The 10,526-nt window shown below is 53.8% G+C and overlaps 1 pseudogene; it reads left to right on the top strand.

Annotated features, from left to right (window-relative positions):
• The first annotated feature begins 386 nt into the window (after positions 1–386).
• Positions 387–457, top strand: LOC146784523 (U6 spliceosomal RNA; annotated as a pseudogene).
• Positions 458–10,526: the final 10,069 nt, after the last annotated feature.

Below are 10,526 nucleotides of genomic sequence, written 5' to 3'. Positions count from 1 at the left end.
TCGGCATACTGTGTTTCTGCACTGTTCGCCTGGTCTCCCTGCGCCTTGCGCTCTTGTATGGATCCTTGGGTGCCGTCCCTAGTGTTCTTGTGGGGCGCTCCGGTGCCTTTGCGTCGGGTTCCCGTTCTGTGGCTGTGTGACTTGCGGTTTTCTGCTGCACTTCGGGTGTTTGCGTGGTGCGACATAGAGTTGGTGTGCTCCTTCTCTTTTCCCTGTGTCCGCCCCTCTCTGTCCTGTCCCCGGTGTGTGTTGGGGTTCCGTTCCCGTGGTGCTCTCGTGGGTTGTGCACTAGGGCTGCTGTGTGGCCCTTTCTTTGGGGGCTGTTGGCCGATGGACGCCTCTGTCTTTGGGCGCTTCCTGCTCTTCCCGCGCTGCTGGTGGCTCCTTTCCACAGAGTGGATTAGCATGGCCCCTGCGCAAGGATGACACGCGGATTCATGAAGCGTTCCATGTTTTGATAGTGGTGCCGGTCCTCCCGCTCCTGTTCAATTTTTGGCGGGTTGCCCTTGGCCTGTTTGGGTGGCGGTGGCTCCTGGTGTTGCTGGGGTTTGTACCTAGGGCCTCCTGCTTGTGCTGCTTGCTCTCTGCTGCTGCTCTGCGTCCCCACTTCGGCCCTCGTGTGTGGTCTACGGGGCTGGGGTTCTTGCCTGGTTGGGCTGTTCCTCGTCCTTGGCTTCCTGGATGTTCCGGGTGGCTGGGATGGTGTGTTGGGGTGTGCGGTGATGCCGGTGTTTTGGTTCACCGTGTAGGCTGTCTTTTATGGCCTTGTCTCTCTTGCGGGGGCCTGGTCGCCGGTTTGGCTCTCTGCCTCTGCGGCATCCTGCTCCCTGGCTGCTGGGCTGGCGCTGCGCGTCCGCTGTCGTTTGCAGCGGGTATGTGCCGCCTTGTCCCCTTGCCGCATTCCCTCCGGGGCTTCTGTGTTGCTCCACTTGGAGTTTGTGGGCTTTCTTGCTAGCTGCCGCTTAGCCTCTGTGGGACGTGGCCTCCCTGGGTTGTGTGTCTGGGGTCGTGGTCCTCTCTTGTCCGCTTGGGCTTGCCCTCTCTTGCTCTCTTGGTCACGCCGGGGTCTGCCTGTTTTTTGACTTTTCTGCACTGTCCTGATGCTGGGTGTTGTTGGGACCCGTGCTGTGGTCTGGCCTGGAGTGGGCTGGGTTCCTAGGTTGGATTCCCTCCTCGGGGGTCCTTGCCTGTGCGGCTGGCTCTGTTCCTCTGCTGCCGTCCGGTTCAGCTGGTTGTGGGCCGTGTTTGGCTGTGCCGTGGGTTATTTCTGCCCCTCTTCGGGGTTGCTCGCTCTGTCCGCTGGGGTACGATGTCCCTTTCCTTTCGGGGGTTTGACCTCCCTGGAGTTCGGTGTTGCCGTATGCTGGGGGGCTTCTTTTGCTGTTGCTGCCTCCTTTTTGCATCTGTTTCTGGCTTCTTCCGTGCTGGTTGCTATTGTTTTTTGGGTGCTCATGGCTCTGGCACTGCCGTTTCCTGGTTTCTGGGGTTCCTTGGTGTGGCCTTGTGTTCCTCTGCTGCTGCGGCGCTCCTGCTCGTTTCTGGGCTTGTATTTGGCTTCTTTCGGTGGGTCCTAGTCGCCCCTCCTATTGACTGTGGCGCTCCCTCTCTCGCCTGGTCTCTGTCGTACGGCTGGGTCGGTACAGGTTTTTTCCTGCTTGTGGCTCCCTGGGGGTGCCTGTGGCGTTCAGCTTCTCCGACGGTTTGGGTTGGGTCCTGCTCTCACTTTCCTTTTGCGTCCCCCCTGGGGTGTGTTTCCAGTGGCGGTTCGCGTTTTGGATCTCTGGTGTTCATGTCTGGTTTGTTTGGAGCCTGGCTCTCTTTCGCTGGTGCTGTGTCCTTGACTTGGCTCTAGTTTCTCCTCTTTTGTTCTGCAGGGGTTTCTGGTTTCTGCTGGTTTTGGGCGTCTGGTGGTCGCCCTTTTTCAGATGGGTATCCTTGTCTGTGCTCTCTCGGTGGATCCTGGCGGGGTGCTCTCTTGGTTTTGTGTCGTGTTCTGGTGGGTCCTTCTGGGCCTGCTCTTGCCGGTGCTTATTTCCTGGGTTTGGTTCACCTCTAGTGGAGTGTCCGTGTCTCTGCCTGGTTCCTGGGGTTCGGTTGGGTGCTGTTGGGCTTTGGTCCCTGTTGCTCCTGTCTGGATGACCGCCCTCTTCTTTTTTCGTGGACTGAGGGTCCCTTGTCCGGCCCTGTGTGGGTCCGGGTTTTCGGGGCTTCTGGGTTGGCTCCTCCGGGGTTGCCTCCTGTTGCTCCTGGTCTGCGGGCTTCCTTCTGGTTCTGAGTGTTCTCTGGCTGGGCCTTCTTGTCGTGCTCTCCCTCCTGACTCATGGGTGTCCGGGTTCTTCTGCTGCTTGGCCCTCTGCTTCTCTGCTTCCTCGGGTTTCCATTTTGGTGGTTTCCTGTGCTTGTTCTTTCTTCCGGCCTTCTGTTTGGTCCGGCGTTGGGTTGCTGGGAGTCTCGTTCGGCCTCCCTGCCTTTTCTTTGCCCTGGGCTCTACGTGGGCTTCTTCCTGGGTTGGTTGGGCCTGTGGGTCCTCCTGCCCTTGCGGGTTGCTGGATTTCGGTCCTGGCTTCCTGGTTCTTTGTCCCTTGTTGCCCTCATTTTTTGCTGTCTCTTGGCTCCTCTTCAGTGTTATGTGGGGTCGGACCTGGTGGTTTTCCGGTCTGGGTGCTATGCGCCCCAGGGCTTTTTGTTCCGTGGCTCTGGCCCTTGCTGTGTGCTTGGCCTGGGTGTTGGGCCTGTGCGGTCGTCCTCCTTCTTGGCTTCTGTTTTTTTCTGCCCTCCGTCTTGAGGTTCCGGTTCGGTTCCGGATTGCTTCTTCTGCTCCGCCTGTTCTGGGTTTTGGCCGCCCTGTTCGGTTGGTGGTTTTTCTTCCCTGTGGGGGCTTTGTCCTCCTGGGGTTTTTGGGTTTCTGTCTCCTTCGTGGTCCTTTTTGGTCTGATTGGGGTCTGGTTCCTGTTCTGCTCGCCGGCTCTTGCTGTGGTTCATCCCCGGCCCTGGCCTCCTCTGCGGGGTTCGTTGGCTTTCTTCTCTATGCTTTCGTCTGGCAGGGGCCTTCGGTTTGGTGTGGTGGGCCGGTTTCTGGCCTGGGTCTTCCTCCTTTTTAGTTGGTCTGGGTGCTTGGGGCTGCGCCTCTTGCCTGGGCTGGCCTTCTTTCTTTGGCCCGGTCTCCTGTTTCTCTGGTTGGTGGCCTCGTTTTTGTGGTACTGGCCTTGTGTTGTTTTATGGGTTGTCTCCGGTCCTGGTTTGGTGCTGACCGGTTGCTTCCTGCGGTCTCCCCTTGCCTCCTTCTCGGTGCTCCCTTGGGTTGCTGCGTTGGTGTGGTTTCCTGGGGGTGCTTTTGGTTTTGGAAGGCCGGTTTTTCTGCTTTGGTATTCTCCAATCTGTTTATGAAGGGGACGAGGACATAAGGGACCTGGGGGTAATGCTCTATTACTTACCGGTAATCTTCATTACTCCGGGTCCCGTTGTCCTCGTCCCCTTCATACGCCCCTCCCTCCCTCCCGGGCGACCGGCCTTCCTGTCTGGGCTTGGTTGTACAGACGGGATGCTGGCTAAGTACTGCTTATGTACTCCCGGTGGGAGGGGCAGTATTAGGGTCCCAGCATGCCTTCTGCTCTTTTTTTCTGTTTGGAGATAGTAATCTCCAATCTGTTTATGAAGGGGAATGAGGACAACGGGACCCGGAGTAATGAAGATTACCGGTAAGTAATAGAGCATTCTGCATCACTCCAGTTTTGCCAGACCGTTTTTTTCTGTGCTGCTCAGAGGCTAAACACAACTGTACACTTCTCCGGTCGAATTACATATATTTCTGCTCTGCTATTCTTAGATAAACAAACACACTTATAGTAATTATTTTGTTTACACTTTGCGGTTCGAATTATCCATTGATCATTTCATGGCAAGTTTTATAGCAATATTCTCACCATAAATGCTACACCCTGCCATCTTGTGATGAACAGTTTCAGTATTAGACTTCCAAACTCCGAAGCAAGTATCTGAGGATTACTGTTTTGTCACCACACTACTACTCTTTGTGTTCCATCGACATAAAAAACCATCCTCATTACATGTCAGTAGTACATGCAGAAGAGTGTTACAGATGTTAGTACATCCACGTTGAGCTTCCAATCCACCACATTTAGATCCTTAGAAAAGTTTCAGCATCACGGTTCACTTCTCTGCGCACACCAGTGTTTAAGATAGTAGTATCAAACACACAAAACGTGATGGGAGGATGCTTGCAATAAGTCTCTTCACTGGGGATCGCTCTGGGTAGCATTCCAACCCATTGTTCATTTGCCCACTGTGCCCCCTCAGATTAGACACAGCTATATGCCAATCAGTCCTGACCCTGCTCCAATAGTGTAGGAAGTTGGCTCTGTATATAGTACACCAAAGTAAGGTATAGTGTGCACAGTCCAGTGGATCACCAGAGGCTCACAGAGGCTCAAGTAGATAATGCTAAAAGCTATATTCGTGGTAGTGTGGTCGAGCAGTAAGGCTTATCAGATGGCTGTGTTATGCATTTATTGTACATCCTCGGGCAAGAAATGATTGCACACACTCAGACTGAATCCAGACTAATTGTTTTATATCAAAAATTATTACTGTGTTATTTTATTTTTTAGAATCGAGAAGAACTCCGTTATAGGTAACAGTTTAAAAGTAGAAATACGGGGAATGTCCAAGGTGGCATTTGTGTAGGAGTGGACCTACGGAGCTCCACCACGCCAATTCTCTAACTGGTGGATTCCTGGGGTCTAGCCTGCTCTGGGCTCCAGTGCGGTGCGGTGGGGTGGCGGCCGTGGGCGTCAGCCGGCAGCTGCTACAGCTAAGAAGCAATACGATGGCAGTGGAACAAGGCTCGACAGGCGCAAGGCTCCAACGCCAATTTGGCGTCCGGGGGGTTGGAGACAAGCGCATCGGTGGCTAAGGCGCCGGAGTCACCACAGTAAGTTGCCTGAATCCCCCATGAGCTAAATGGGCAAGTAACAGGGGTCAGCAGCCAGGAGGGGCATTTCTGTCCGGAGACGATGGCACAATGGAGAGCAGCAAGGAGTCCTGCCAGTGGACGCTCCTCCCCCTCCCCGTCTTGCGGAGCAGCGACGGCCTGTCTAGAAGGTACAACCTGCTCTCTTCGTTACCCCGGTGGGCCAAGTGGGTGAGCCAGAGGCCCCGTTGCTGGGACCTCATGGTAACAGAGTGGCCAAGACCTGGGAGCAGAATTCAGTATGACGGTGACTGCAAACGCAACAGGCTGGTGATATCCGCACCGAACAGGGGAACTTGAAGCCCTTCCACCAGAGCTGACTGAGTGAAGCTGAGTAGATGGCTCCATCCCGGTAGGGGACCACGACGGTGGGGCAGAAGGGTGGTGTTGCCCCTTATCACTGACATTTGGCATTGATTGGGGAGTGTGGAACCGTCCCCACTGCATGCCTGAGGCAAAAAAGGCCTGTGGGAGACGCAGAGAGACCCTTGGCAGCCATACTGTAGGAGGCCTGCTCTCTGAACGCATGGGCCCCTATGGCACTGTTGACACCTGCGGGCGACAATTCCCCCCCCCCCACCCCCCCCCACCCTCATCTCTCGCATTGGTAGCTGGAAGCCTCAAGATAGGCGCCTAGAGACTGGCGATAGGGGGTAGCATTTTGTTGATTGAAACTCTGAGGGACCCTTTGAGGCCGCAACAGCTCCCAATCCCCGACCTGACCTCTCTCAGCAACAGTGGGATGATTGACTATCCCACTGGCGGAGTGGGCACAGATGCCACGATCAGGAGTGTGCCCTACTGACACTGCTGGGGGAGGATAGAATGGAATCCACCAGGACCAAAAAAGACCCCACCATCAAAGACCTTCTTGCAAAAAACTCCTGCAAATGGGTGGGTCCAGCCCCAGATTCAGCCTCCCCAGACCGCTCGTAGATGGTGCCAAGATGTAGGAGAGGTATGACCACAGATGTGAAAGAAATGCACCGAAAAATGGGTGAGCTAGAACAACGTGTTAACACTGTAGAAAGTCTGGTGATGCCCGAGAAGAGGAGCTAGAGGTGTGCCGCAGCAAAATACTGGAACTTCAGAAATGCAATGCTGATCTCAACTACTACCTAGAAGATCTAGAGAACAGGTTCTGGAGATCCAATATCAGAATCAGGGCATTCCACTACAGGCCACTTGGAGGACTTTGTTCTACGTCTCTTCTGCCAGATTGTGCCAGAGCTGGAGGGAAAAAAACTCTCCTCGACCGCAGAGTGGGACACCCATCTCATACGCCCGGTACTCCATAAGATTTTCTCACATGCCTCCACAACTACCGCCAGAAGGAGTTCCTCTTGAAAGTAGTGCGCGACCAATCCACCGTCTCCTTTGAAGGGATTAAGGTGCGCCTGTTCCAGGACCTTTACTCCATAACCCTGCAATGCAACTGCAACATGAAATCAATAACTGACTTCCTGAGGGACAAAGAGGTGCGATACAAGTGGACACCCCTTCCGCTTTGTCTTTGCCTGGATCGTAGAAACGCATTCGATTCGCACACCCCCAGTGGCAGCATCGATCCTGGAATTGGATCTGAATCGGTGCAACCTAGAGCGGTCCCGGGGCTCCCTGACATCCTCTCTGGGCTCCCTGACATCCTCCCTGGGGTCTGGCCACCGAAGGCACTCTGGGGCCTGACCTCACAAGAATTTGGGCAAACCAACCACGGCAGACAGCCTCAGGGAGAGATCGGCTTTACTGCAACATTTCACTGGACGTGAACATTCCCCTGAACGAGCGGATGAATGACAGCCCTGGTGATGGGCGATTCATCGCGAGGTCCCGCACTCACTGACTTCGAACATCTCCTGTGCAGTGGTGCTGGGCCCTCAGCCGCTCCAGCTGCGCTGGGGCGGCAGGTGTGGCACCTGGGCCTGCATCATCTTTTGGTTGAACATTTGAAGGTAGCGGCGGAGGACTCAACTAATCTTCCTCCTCTCAGACGAACTGCACGGATGACCGACGACATGGACCCCTACCACGTAATTAATGGTTTCTCACTGGTTGGTGACTTTATCTATGTTTTACTGTTTTGTTCTTTTAACATTCTCCATGCGCCTCCCACATGAAAGACTGAAACACCCCACCACATTCACGGGGCAGGAGGGCACCTCCCGCTCCAGCCTGGACTCACCACAGCCACCGGCCCATATATCACTCTATGGTGCGGGTAGTTAGTCTTAATGTGAGAGGTCTAAACTCACCAGCAAACAAAATGGCACTGCTGTCCCAGTTGAATGCAACCCTGTCCGACATATACCTCCTATAGGAGACCCACCTCTTAAAAAAGGACCGGAACTGCTTGCGGTCTAAATGGTTTGACCGTCAGTTCTAGTCAGCTGGGCCTGGCCCTGGCCCGGCAAGAAAGCTGGGGTGGCAATCCTAGTATCTACACATTTCCCAAGGCCAGGTCCTTCAAATACATTCTGAAATCACGGGCCGCATTCTATCTGTGTGGATCACCCTTCACCAATGCACTTTCACAGATGTATGCCTCTACGCATCCAATGAACATCAGGAACCCTTCGTTTGCCTGGCGATTGGGACGGTTCTCACCACACCAGATATCACTGTCCTAATAGGGGGGTGGGGGAGTTCAACCTGGTACCAGATGCCTTCTTAGATTGGACCCATCAGATGGCCGGCCCTACAGCAGCACTCACCCCGCAGGGACTCCGTTAACTCACTGATGCAGGGTTGGTCGACGCCTGGAGGGCACTTCCCCCTTCCATACAGTCGTACCCCTTTTTCTCAGCCACACACCAGTCCTATGCCAGAATCGACTTCCTAGTCTGTCTCCTTACTCCCGGTGGTGACAGACATAGAGGTTACTTCCATCTCAGACCACTCTTCCTTCCTTCTTACACTGCAACTTCCCAATAATAGTCAGGGTTCCAGGATGTGGCACTAAAACCCTAAACTGCTTTCCTATAATCCCGCCATTAAAGAAGTTAATTGAGTAATCATGGACTACCTCGCAACCAATGATACACCACACATATCCGTATCAACACTGTGGGACGCTCTCAAAGCAGTAGTGAGGGGAACCTACATTGCTATAGCGGCGGGGCTCAATGGGGAGTGAAGGGTTGAATGCGCGGAGTTAGAGGCGCAAGTGAGGGACATGGAGGAAGCACATAGATGGACCGGCACCTACAAGGCACGACGACAACTAACCTTTGCTAGAAAACAGCCAAGGCCTTGGACATGGACGCAGCAGAGTACGCCCTTCCACGCACAAAGCAGAAATACTACGCCGGGGGCAACAAAGCTAGAAGGCTTCTTGCCCACAGACTACGCACTCTGACGCATGCGCACCGCATACACGCTTTAGTAGACCAAAAGCAGCATCCCTTGACATGAGATTCGGAGATTGTAGCGGAATTTGGTCAGTTATACGCCCAGTTATACAGTGCAGAACCCCGGCTTTCCACACACTGCACCCCTTTTATGGAACAGGTCCCCCCTAAAAAAATCGGAACCCACAGCAGTACCCCAGAAGCAGACATAACTACACAGGAAGTCCTTGAGGCAATAGGGAGGCTCCAGGTGGATAAGGCTCCTGGGCAGGGCAGGTTCATAGCCACCTTTTATAAAATGTTTACCAAAAACTGGGGAAGATCTCTCGGCAATGCCCCCCCTACTGCCCCATATCTTGCTCAATGTGGACGCAAAGATATTTATGGGGATTCTCGCCAGCAGACGTGGACGGTACATGCTCGGATTAGTAGATCGCCACCAGTCGGGCTTCATTCCTGGATGCACATGCAGGAACAACACAAAGTGCCCCTTTCACCTAATCGAGAAACCTAACCGCTCACAGACACCCTCACTGTTCTTATCAATTGACCGTGTGTATCGGCCCTTCCTGTGGTTGCTGCTGGAGGCTATCGGCCTGTGCCCCCATTTTCGCCAATGGATCTGGGCCAGCTATGCAGAACCGATAGCCCTAGTATGCATTAATAGCTCACTCTCCCTCACCAGCATTCCCAATTTCAAGGGGTATGCAACAGGGGTGCCCTCTTTCCCCACTCCTGTTCATGCTATATATGGAGCTGCTGGCGGAACGCATCCGGAGACACCCCTTCATCGAAGGGATGTGGATGGGTGGTCAAGCACACAAGATTGTATTATATGAGGATGACATGCTGCTAGCCATCACCAAACCACACCAGTCGCTGTCCCCCCATGCTGGAGGAATTTGCAGTATTCTGGAGGCATCCAGGTTCAAGACAAACACCACCAAATCCCAAGCCCTTAATCTCACTATCTTCCGAGAAGAGCAATCACACCTAGCAAAGATATTCCCCTTCACATGGGCCACCCAAGGAATCTTACTTGGGCGTTCAACTATTCTCCACTATTGACAAATCCCTGTCACATAACTATACTACACTGCTGGCCACGGTGCGCTCTCTTATCCAGTCCTGGCATGGGAGTCCCATCTCCTGGTTGGGAAGAATAGCAGCTGTAAAAATGTCCCTCCTGCTCAAGATTCTTTACCTCATGCAGGTAGTGCTGCTTCAACCACCCCCCTCCATGATGAAAAAACTCCAATCCTCCTTGGAGTCCTTTATCTGGGGCGGTAGGAGAGCCAGAATGGCTAGGGAGCGTACATATCTCCCGGTGGCTAAGGGTGGTTTGGGTATTCCGCATCTAGTGCGCTATCACCAGGTGGCTCAGCTGCGATTCCTAGTGGAATGGCAACATCCACTTATGGAGAAGCACTGGTGCTTTCTAGATCCGGCGGTAGCCGGAATCCATCTATGGAAGATAGCATGGCTCTCGCGCAAGAACTGCCCCCAGGAGTGTACATTTCCCCGGTGGTCAAGGCCATGGTCAGGGTCTGGGACAAACTGTGCATTTCTAAGCACCTCTCCCCTCCTGTCTCCCCCTTACCCCAATTATGGGAAATGCTGAGTTCCTGTCAGCAATGCATGGACCGACATATTCCCGGTGGCAAGAGGCCAATTGCAAACACATTGGAGATCTCTTTGACGAACAGGGCCTTTTAGACTTCCCAAGGATCCAGCAGGACTTTAAGCTACCAGACTCTGAACGATGGGTGTACGCAGCAGTTCATCATTGGGTGACCCAACTGTCTATGCGACCCTACGCAAGCAGGCCACTTACTCCTTTTGAACGCTGTCTCTTGTCAAGGGGAGATTACTGATGATTGCTGGCCAATATCTACACCTTTTTGAATACCTCTGCTCATCTCCTGCTCTCACCAGCCAGTACACCGAGTGTGAACGCAGATTCCCAGATAAGAGATGGACGGACATTCTGCATTGGACTCGCACGTCGGCCTTTTGCGCCTCTGGGAGGGAAACACTCATTAAACTAGTGCATTATTGGTACTACACACCCGCCCGTCGCGCTAAGTGGGAGAGGGGCAGCGACAATAGGTGCTGAAGTCATTGCGGTCACTCTGGTACACTCTCCCATTTGCTGTGGCACTGCCCCAAACTGCACCGCTACTGGTCAG

Source organism: Triturus cristatus, chromosome 11 (genome assembly GCF_964204655.1).
Source record: "Triturus cristatus chromosome 11, aTriCri1.1, whole genome shotgun sequence".
NCBI classification, from domain to species: Eukaryota; Metazoa; Chordata; class Amphibia; order Caudata; family Salamandridae; genus Triturus; species Triturus cristatus.
Note: the sequence above shows the minus strand (reverse complement) of the source record. Positions and strands in the feature narration are given on the sequence as shown.